The sequence below is a fragment of the Colobus angolensis genome, unplaced genomic scaffold (genome assembly GCF_000951035.1).
Source record: "Colobus angolensis palliatus isolate OR3802 unplaced genomic scaffold, Cang.pa_1.0 Scaffold279, whole genome shotgun sequence".
NCBI classification, from domain to species: domain Eukaryota; kingdom Metazoa; phylum Chordata; class Mammalia; order Primates; family Cercopithecidae; genus Colobus; species Colobus angolensis.
In genome coordinates this window covers 1,590,937-1,602,186 of record NW_012116032.1, presented here as the reverse complement: position 1 = coordinate 1,602,186, position 11,250 = coordinate 1,590,937, and the positions used below count along the sequence as shown (strand labels likewise).

Genomic DNA, 11,250 nt, shown 5'->3' with positions numbered 1-11,250 from the left:
GGAGCTTGCAGTGAGCTGAGATCCGGCCACAGCACTCCAGCCTGGGTGACAGAGTGAGACTCCAAAAAAAAAAAAAAAAAAATCTTTTCCCATTCTCAAAAGTGTCTATACAAGTCAGTTTTCAGCTCATCTTTTGAAATGTTTTAAACCTGTACTCATCTACGGCTTTCTTTTCCTTTCTTTCCTATTATTTGTATTATTTTTTAGCATTCTTTAGTTTTACCTTTTAGTTCTTAAAGTACCTTGGCCATTCCCAACATAGAAATAATATAAGCCACACTCATCATGATGCAGAATTTTTTTTAAACGATGGCAGTGAATTAATTACTGACCCATATTCAGCTTGTAACAGACTTTTTTCTTGCTCTTTTCCTTCATTTCTCGCACTGAGTCCAATCCCGTATTTACATTACAAAAGGCATCGTATTTTTCTGTATAGGATTTTTATTCTCTGCGTTTAAAACTACTTTACTTTTATTTCTATCTTTTGATATCTTGCCTAATTTGAGCATCAAGGACAAATCTAACAGACATATTCTAGACTCCTAATCATGTAGTCCCAAACCAGTCCTGTTGTTTGAAATCTCATCAATATGGAATTGAGCTGTGGAAAATTATGTAAGTTCTTGTGTCAAACATTCTCCTTGTTAAACAGTTCATCCAGGTTAGAGATGACCACCTTGTTTAAGAAGATATCAAGTGAGTCACACATAAGATGTTTCATTCTCTAAATGGTTGAGCCTTCCCTAATATATTATTTGATTTTTTTTACTGTTATATAAACAATTGACTCTTTTCTGATTTTGTATTAGTTCTACAGATGAAACACATGCTTCATTTTCAATATTACCTTTCTATTACTATTATTTTCTTGCCCTTTCATGGTATTTATAATTCACATAGTACACAAGATTTTTAATTTACATTTTTTGTTTTAGATAATAAATATAATTATTAACTTTTCATGTGGAAAACTGTATCTTATTACCAAGTAAATTAAAAAGTAAAGCAGATGATACATTTCAATGTCAAATAGAACAATGAGAACAATGTAAAATTGCATGGATGTTAATCAAATGACCAGGTATTGATGTTTTATTGTTTCTCTCACAGAATTTAAGAAAAGGTCAACAGACATCCCCATAACTGTACCTCTTTAATCTGCCAGGGCATTTTGAGAGCGGTGTTTTTGGCCATCAAGATAAGTCAGTCATTCTGAGGCATGGATGGACAGAGAGCAAGCACTGGCAAGAACGAGAACAGGAGAACAGGTCGGGCTCTCTCTGTGAGTATAAACTCTGAGCGTTCACTTCAACTCATTGGACCTTGGTGGGCCTCATACCCACTAATGACTGTCATTTCTTAAGCCCTCAAGGTTCGCTATTTTAAAGAACTCCTGCCACATTCATTTATAGCTATCTTTTAAAAATACCCAAATCTGGCTAGGCAGTGGCTCATGCCTGTAATCCCAGCACTTTGGGAGGATGAGGTGGGAGGATTACTTTAGACCAGTATGGGCAACACAGCAAGATCCCATCTCTACAGAAAAATAAATAAATAAATAAAAATTAGCTAGGTGAAGTGGTATGTGCCTATAGTTCCAGCTACTCAGGAGGCTGAGGCAAGAGAATTGCTGGAGCCCAGGAGTTAGAGGAGGTAGTGAGTTGTAATCATGCCACTGACTCCAGCCTGGATGACAGAGTGCCCCGTTTCTAAAAAAAAAAAAAAAAAATACTCCTATCATGAGTCCTTCCTTTAGAATAATTTTGCTTTTTTAAATATTATTTTTCTAAGAATTAATAACAAGTCATATATAATCCACACTTATGTCATATGTTTAAAGTGCCTGGAGTTTTTTCAGTTACTCTAAATCCAGCTTTTTATTTTAATCTTCTAAATCCACTCCATTGCATTGACACCAGATATGATCACGTCCTTAGAAGCTGAGTTACACAAACAGAACACGTAGCAACATGTTATTCCAAGATATTAGCTTATGTTAATATACAATGATTGAGTTGACTGAGTACTTCAATCCCCTACTTGAGGAGACTGTGTATATTGGGTTCACATACGGCAATATATAATGGAAGTAGATGGTCTTTGGGTTATCTTTCCTGCAACCTGGGAGTTAGTGAATCATTTTTCCTCATTGTGGAAACAATACACATTTTTCGTTGTCTCAAATAAAATCATTCTTCTCGTTTATTTTAGGTTTCTCATCCCAAAACCTGCTTCAAAGCAAACATGTTAGCTTGGTAGGACAAGGTCAATTTATAAATTAAGCCCCTAAACAAAATAAAGGACCTCTTTTACTTGAGTTGTTGCAAAATAAATCTCCAGCCTTCCTTCATACCTCCAAACATAATTGGCTTTTCCTCCTTTGTTCCACTGTGTCCTTAGAACATGTCTCTATTGTAGTGCTTATATACCATCCTGCAATTATTTAGTGTGTCAGCTTCCTGACTATATAGTAAATATCATGAAACAGTCACCTTTGCGTTTTATAATTTCCAGTGCCTAGCACAGTGCCTGGCACAAAATAGGTGCTTAATATGTATGTTTGTTGCATGAACGAGAGATAACAAATGTTCTCTGCATTTTTCTAACTTGCTGTGTTCTGACTGACCTCTGCACAGTCTCACCTGTTTTCCCCTCTGTTCAGAACCACATCTGTTTGGCTACCTTCTGCACCTCGGCCAGGTCTCATTCCAAAGGTCATTACCTCTGAGAAGCCTCTGTCCCACTGGGTCAGGTGCTTGCCTAGTCTGTGCTTTCATAGTATTTTACATTCCCCCATCATGGCACTTGCTGCACTCTATTGCAGTTGCTTAATTGCTCACATCCCCTACTAGATACAAGTAAATGTGCAAATTGTTTACCTTTGCCACTAAGGCAAAATCCACAGTGTGTGTTAAATAAATGTTTGTTTGATGGATTATCATAGTCACCTATTTTAATAGCTTTACCAGAGTAGAAGAACATTTGAAATAACTAAATGGTGAAGTCAGGGGATCCACATTTTACACCATCTTATTTTGCTATCTTTAACGTAAACAAAATTATGTCACTATGTTACATAACTTGATAGTGTACTGTAAACAAAAAAATCAATCATTTCATTCAAAATCACCATTTCTAAATAAAGCCACTAGTCTCCTTCCTCTATATGAGCGTGTTTTTGAGAAAATTTCAACAAATAGATCGATTTCTATTTATTTTCTATTTATTTATATTTATTTATATACCTCCCAATGAGGAGTTATGTTTAATTTTCTGCAAACAATAGGCCAGCAGGGCCTATTGTTATTTTACTTAAATATTTAAATTTGTGAACATGTAAGTGTGCCATAACATTCAATAGGGATAAAAGGAAATGGCTGTAAGACACCTGGGGACATGAGCTCTTCCTTAGCTCTTGGCAACCTAATATAATGCTGCAGTCTCCAAGGCAGAAGAATATGGTTCCACTCCAGTAATGGTGGCCCCAGGAAGAAGATAGACAATGAGCTCAGTAGAAGAGTTGCAAGTAAACAAGCAGAGATCAGTTCTGAACAATCAGCAAAAATAATCACAGAACACTCTTGGCTCAGACTGACGCCACAGTAACTTTATTGAAGCATAACCTGCCTTTATGGATTCATTGCAGGGATCTGGAGATACTTACAGACTAGAGTGATTTTCAAACACAGGAGAGATAGTGTATATTCTGTAACCTGTGAGTTAGCGATGGTAGTGAACTTCTGAATATACACAAATAATGAGTCATAACTTTATTAATCCCACCCAAAAAATATCAAAATAGTTTGTTTATTCACACACCATAGAGGGATTTGCATATGCAAGATAGGCCAAGTCAAAAGGAGATAATCACTTCCTTTCCAAGATACCAAGGACAATAAAGAGGATGTATCACCATCCAGCTTCAAGTATGCACAGGTGTTCCCCATATCCAGCACACCATCTTCACTGAAACAGATGGATTCCTCCACTCTCATCCCAGCCCTTCTTTCTCTGTGTCCAACCTCCTGGAAAAGCAGCATAACTCTGGATCTCCCAGTTTCTCACCTCTAATCCCTTTAACCTTCTCCAGTCTGGCTTCCATCCCAATTATTGAAAAAAGCCACTATTTCCAAGGTTTCCAATAACCTCCTCTCAGGCAAATCAAATTGCTTCCTCCCTATACTAATCATTTTTTATTTTTTTCCTTCAAAAGGCCAGTCAGCAGAGTTGACTATTATGAATAACTCCCTTCTTGATTACTCATCGTCCTGTACTCCCAGACATGATCCCATTCTCTCCAGCTACTTCAATTTATTCTCTTTGCATGCTGTTAAATCTTTTCTATGTTGCACAGTTCAGCATTTGAGCCTTTTCTTACAAATAGTTGTCCTCAGAATTACTAATGCTCTCTGTCCACTGAAAATACCTCTGTAGGTCAAATTTTCCTACAAAACTTCAATCCAATGAAAGTTTTGATGTGATAAAAATATCTGATGATCAGTTGTTGATCTCCAGTTAAAATGCTTTGTTGATATAGTTGAAGAGAAAAGAGTAGACACAGTTTCTGTTATCAAGGAATTTAAAATCATAGTTCTCTGGCACAGAAAGGATCTTCAGGATATATATCACAGCAATCTGTGGGCCGGATATGGCTTCGTTGTGTTTAGTTCAGTCCACATGGTGGGGGTTTGGGTTTTGCTAGAATTCACATTTAGAAGTCAGGAGATCTCATACAGACATCTTCTTACTTCTTCTGAAAACTCAAACCTGTCAGTATTGTGCTCCCATTCCGACATGACAACAGATAGAGCTAAGTTGCAGTGGTCTCCTTTAAACAGCACATTTGCTTTCCACATATTGAGTCCCAAGTGTCCGTGGCCACATATTATGGCACTTGTGTTGTTTCCTTATAGTAAAGAGGGAAAATGAATGTACCATATACCCTTTGTCTATCGAGTGCCAAAGTGCAAAATGACCAAGAAACCAAGCAATTCTTGGGCCCACCCAGTTTCATTTATTTACTTAACCTAGATAAGTAAATAATTTTACATTTTTTAAACTAGAAAATTAAAATGCCCATGAAAGTTAAGTAATCTATGTTCACCTTTATATCACTGCCTGCTTCTTAAAGTGACATAGCTATCAGGTATACCAACCATTCCTCCACATTAGTTATACTACCCATACCTCTATATCTCTCAAAAGCTGCTTTTTCACAAAACAATTTCTGATCTCAGAGTGAGACCCCCTTCCCCTCCACCCTCAGATCTCCTTAGCAATTTAAATTTATAAATTTCACAGAGAAAAAGAGAGAGGTACTCATTAGCCATTCACAAGAAGCCAAGAAACATAATGTACAAAGCTAATTACAACTGCATATGGAGAGAGTTGCATTCATTTTGAAGGACTGAAGGCATGATCGAAGAGAAGACTTAGAAAGTGTCACACAGATTAATTTTTAGCAAGGTTTTGAATAGAAGAAACATTATGTGCCAGGAATTTGGAGTTTATCCATAAGGCACAAAGAGAAATGTACATTTGTTTGGACAAAGTAAAGAATACTAGTGGAGATGGGCCTACCAGGAAATAAATGTGTGTGGAGGGAGTAACAGAAAAGAAATGGAATATGGGGACACTCAGGAAGATTCCCCAAATCCACATATACAATCTTTCTTCCTCTGTCACAATTTTTACATCACAGTGTATGCATTGTGTGGGGTGAGGGGCATCATTTGTGAAGGTAGCCACCTTGTACATGTTACCTTGTTAAAAACAAAAGCAGCAACATGTTTAGAGTGATGTCTATAGATAGATCATTGCTGTTTAAGGAAAATTCAGGCAAGGGGGCAAAAAAGATCAATATGACCAACTAGAAGACTATTAAGGAGAACTTTGTATATGAATTATGGATGTAAGAATTAGAAAAAAAAGATGATCATGTTCAGAACTTTAGCTTTTTTACAATTATAGTAGAAAAGAAAACTCTAAGAGTAATGAATCAATGGTATCCTACAAAAAGAGAGGTACTAAAAATACCATGAAATATTATATTTAAAAATTCACACAAATAGGTAGTTACAATATGTAAAGATAGACTTCTTTTTATTTACCTAAAAGAAAACTTGTGATGGAAAAGATAAATATTTAAATAACACATTTTTTTTCTACTTTTCACCACTATCACAGGGCCTGAAATTTTGTGACTAACAAATGCGTAGAACCAATAACCTAAATTGTGCTATCTTCTAGCCTCAAACAATAATTCATATATGGCATTCCTTGTATGCTCTTTGTAAGTGGGAAGTAGAAGTGTATTTAAATTTGCATAATGCCATTGGAGTCTTTAAGGAACGAGTTATACAGTCCTTACAAAGACACAAGGGAACGATTTGTCCTTAAGTACTTTGCAATTATCCTGCTGGCCACAGGCCATGTGACTCTTGCTTGGTTACAAAACTTCTGGCAGGTACAGTTTGTTATAAGGAGTATTCCCTTGAGAGTCTTGGATTTTTTAAAAAAATAGTGTTTCATGTGTTTATTTTTGTAGATCAAGGAAAATTTTTTTAATTATTATTATATTTTAACTTCTAGGGAACGTGTGCACAGTGTGCAGGTTTGTTACATATGAATACATGTGCCATGTTGGTGTGCTGCACCCATTAACTCGTCATTTACATTAGGTATATCTCCTAATGCTATCCCTACCCCGTATCCCCACCCCATGACAGGCCCCACTGTGTGATGTTTCCCTTCCTGTGTCCAGTTGCTCTCATTGTTCAGTTCCCACCTATGAGTGAGAACATGTGGCATTTGGATTTTTGTCCTTGCAATAGTTTGCTTAGAATGATGGTTTCCAGCTTCATCCACGTCCCTACAAAGGACATGAACTCATTCTTTTTTATGGCTGCATAGTATTCCATGGTGTACATGTGCCACATTTTCTTAACCCAGGCTATCATTGATGGACATTTGGGTTGGTTCCAAGTCTTTGCTATTGTGAATAGTGCCACAATACATGTACGTGTGCATGTCTTTATAGCAGCATGACTTATAATCCTTTGGGCATATACCCAGTAATGGGATGGCTGGGTCAAATGGTATTTCTAGTTCTAGATCAGATCAAGGAAAATTTTTGTATCGTTTAAAAATTTTTGTCTCTCAGTCAAATTGACAAACTAAGTAACTAGAGAGAGAAAAATTTTAATGAGGAAAAAGAAATCTAATATCCTAAAGTTCAATAACAGGCTATCTCACCTGTGTCTATCTGAGAGACTGTCTAGTATACTAGTAATTTTTAAGAGCAAAATATTAACATATTCTATTCCTTATTAAACCCTGCCTCTGTGATGGAGGAGCATACTCCTTTGATAAATATATAATTTCATGCTGTTAACAAATTAAGGAATTTATATATATTCTTTTTTGTTTTTTGTTCTCTTTCTTGGTCTCTTTAAGCCTAACTTGAACATATGTACTGTGCTAATGAACTAGAATATGTGCAACATTACTATAATGGAAAGTTTAAATTGAAGTCTATCTTTCACACAAAACAAATTTTGTAAGCCCTAGGAAGAAAGGGCTTTATCTATTTCCTTCAGTGTCGCCTTTCAAAATTATCTTCTCGTAGTGTAGAGGGGTCCCCAATAAGAATGTGTTCTTCGATGTGTTGCCCCCATCCGTGCATGTCTTCTACAGAAGGAGTTTTAAATAGATATGATTAAATCAAAAAAATTATCTTCTCATGAAGAAAATTCATTGATTATCTCTCAATTATTTATGAAGCATCCACTAAGTGTCAGGAACTGATTTAGGTGCTGTAGATGTTGCAATGAACAAAACAAAGACCCCGCTGTCACAGAGCGTATGGTGTAGTGCATTAACATGAAGACAGAAAACAACAGTTAAATAAATGAAGATGAAATGTTGCCGGTGGAGATACAGGCAACATATGATAAGCAGATAGTGATAGCAGAGGTGGTGCTATCTTAGATGTCATGGTCAGACACAATGCCTCTGAGAAATGATATTTGTTCAGGGACCTGAAAGGAATCAGAGAGTCAGCCACAAGCATATCTATATAGAGCATTCCAGGCAGAGTAGACCTCTCTGCACCAAAGACCTAAGGGTAGAGCATGCATGATGGGCATGAGAAAGATGGAGGAGGCCAAGGGAATGGACTAGGGTGGGAGGTGGAGACAGATGGGGCTGAGGTAGCTGGGGCTGCTCATGCAGGGACAGAATCTGGTTGGGTTAGATCATTGGTGGGGAGTTTGTGAAATGAAATGAGGGCTTAATATCTAAGTACAGAAAAAATAATGTGAAATGTAAGATGTGATCTGATTTCACTATAATCTTTAGCCTATAATGATGAACTGGCTCACTTCTCTTTTCCTTCTCATTCATACTCAATCTATTTTTAAAATATTTTATTGTATTTTATTTTAAGTTCCAGGATACATGTGCAGGACATGTAGATTTGGTACGTATGTAAACACGTGCCCTGGTAGTTGGCTGCACCTATCAACCCATCACCTAGGTATTAGGTCCCACATGTATTAGCTATTTATCCTCATCATACTCAACCTATTTTTGACTATTAGACACTCCAGAGGTATGTATGTGCAATTTTTTTAAAAAAATCAATCCAAACATTTAATACTTTGATAAAACCTCAATAATAGAGACATCTCCCCTTTTGCTGTAACTTCATTGTATTGATTGTGCTAACCTCTTGAAATTCAACAGCATTGCTCCCATCAGGATGATAAAACACAATGATGGGAATTTGGCTAATTTTTCAAGTCTCATCAGCACATCACCCAGTCAATGAAAAGTGATATGAAGTCTCTGCTAAAAATAGTCCATGATTCTTATGACACCAAATCTGCTGGCTTAAATTTTTCAAGGTAAGTGAATTAGAATGTCAGCAAGATTAATAGAATAGGTAGCAATTACATTTTTGCTTTCTAAATTTCCGTATTATGGTAAGCTCTAAATGTATGAACTATACCCTAAAATTCCCTGTACACTCAGAGCCTAGTGACAGGCAATGATCGAGTGCTTACAGGATGTGACTAAGATGCTAGACTCACCAAGAATGAGGCATTGGATAAATCTCTTAACTATTCTAAGTCACTGTGAAGGGTGAAGGGTTTGAACTAGAGCCCTGTTCAGTTGGAAAATGAGATTATCCTGGAATTGAGTACCAAATATGATATACATAAGTAATGTCCAGTTTCAGGAAGGGAAACTAGAATTGATTTTAATAGAAACAGTTTGCAATCTGGTAAAGGATGCATTTCATAAAAGATGGGAATAGTGTTGCTGAATTTGCTAAGAAATACTAGTCTCTACACTTATTTGTATTATCAAATATATATGTCCAGCAACACTCATTGGACAAATTGATAATTTGCCCAATTTTCCTTCACAGGTAGGTTCTCTCTCTCTCTCTCTCTCTCTCTCTCTCTCTCTCTGTGTGTGTGTGTGTGTAGAAGCAAACTTGCTAGACCCCTAATCACCAAAGAATCCCTACATTTTTACATCAAGGTTTACGTATTAATATAAAATTACCCAAATGAAGGAAACATTTAAACCTCTGAAGGTTTAAAAAAGAGGGAAATGGATGATGAAGAAAGCCATCCTACAACTGCCAGCTTCAAAGTGGGAAGCTCAAGGTAATGCTGTTTAAGCATTACTTTTGTTATTGTTAATATTTTAAAACATAGTTAATTCTTGAAACAATTTCATCTCTGTCTTCTTTCCATTTAGATTCCAAGCTCCTCAAAAGCTGTGCCTCCGATTACTTAATGCATATTTATATGTAACATGAATTAACTAACAAACACATAGAGAAGTACAGAGGTTTTCATAAATACATAATAAAGTATCTCATTCAATGAATCATAAATACTTGCATATATTTCAGAAGGTTATCTCCTTATAAAGACAGTGTCAGGGCTCAAAACACTACACCCCAAAATAAGGCTCTTTGGCATACACATATGTGTGTGCGTATGTGTATATATATATGTATGTGTATATATATACACATACATGGAAAATTCTTACTTAAAGCCGTATTGTCTTGAAACAAGAGTGGAAAGTGAGAGACTACAATAGATCCATCACTGGAATAAGTGGTCAGTCATTTTGGCAAACTTGGTCTCAGCTTGATCCTTAGAGACCCATGAAGCTGTTAAAAACAACTCACACTAACGACCTAGCTGAATAATGGGAGTATGCAAGGGAGAACAAACGTTATGCTCCAAGAGTATAGGGCACTCTGAATTCTCTGTGTATAAAAGCTTCTTTTCATTGGAATTCAAGAGAAAGAAAAAAAACCCTTCCCTCTCTGTGCTTTTGAAGGGTTTACATCACTGCTGCTCACATTCCAGTAATTTAGCAGAAACAGCTGTTCTGCTGTCCCAGGCAAGAAGCCATGAACTGCATTCCAAAGAATATGCTCCATGCTGTTATTATTTATTAATTAATGCTATAGCTCCTGCCTCATAACAAATGAATATTTGTGAAAAATTCTAAAAAGAAAGAAAGATCATTTATTTTCCCTGTTTCCTGAACACAAAGCGATACCCTGATTTTATATCCTTATCCTCTAAATGGATTGTGACATTATTCTATTTTTCAAATACATTCATTAAGCTCTTTTCTTGTTTTGGTAGATTTTGATCAGAAAAAAATGATCATTAAGACTGCCTCAGGCTAGGCACCATAGCTCACGCCTATAAACCCAACATCTGAGGAGGCAAAGTGGGGAGATAGCTTGAGCACAGGAGTTAGAGATCAGCCCGCACAACACAGTGAGACCCTGTCTCTACAAGAAATAAAAATAAAAAATAAATTAGCTGGGCGCAGTAGCATTTGCCTGTAGTCCCAGCTACTAGAAAGGCTGAGGTGGAAAAATGGCTTGAGACCGGGAGTTCAAGCCTGCCGTGAGCTGTGACTGCACCACTATATACTCCAGCCTTGGGCAACAGAGAAAGACCCCATACCAAAAAAAAAAAAAAAAAAAAAGAACAAACAAAAACAAACTGCTTCAGAAGTAAGAGAATCTTCTTTGACTGTCAAAAATATTCACATTTAAAAATAGTGGGCCGGGCGCGGTGGCTCAAGCCTGTAATCCCAGCACTTTGGGAGGCCGAGACGGGAGGATCGCGAGGTCAGGAGATAGAGACCATCCTGGCTAACACGGTGAATCCCCGTCTCTATTAAAAAAAATACAAAAAA

The 11,250-nt window shown here is 36.7% G+C and overlaps 1 protein-coding gene across 1 annotated transcript in view; it reads right to left on the bottom strand.

Moving 5' to 3' along the window:
* The window catches only part of ANK2 (ankyrin 2, neuronal), a 583,270-nt gene that overhangs the window by 369,404 nt on the left and 202,616 nt on the right, over positions 1 to 11,250 (bottom strand). The gene's annotated exons all lie outside the window — the stretch shown is intronic.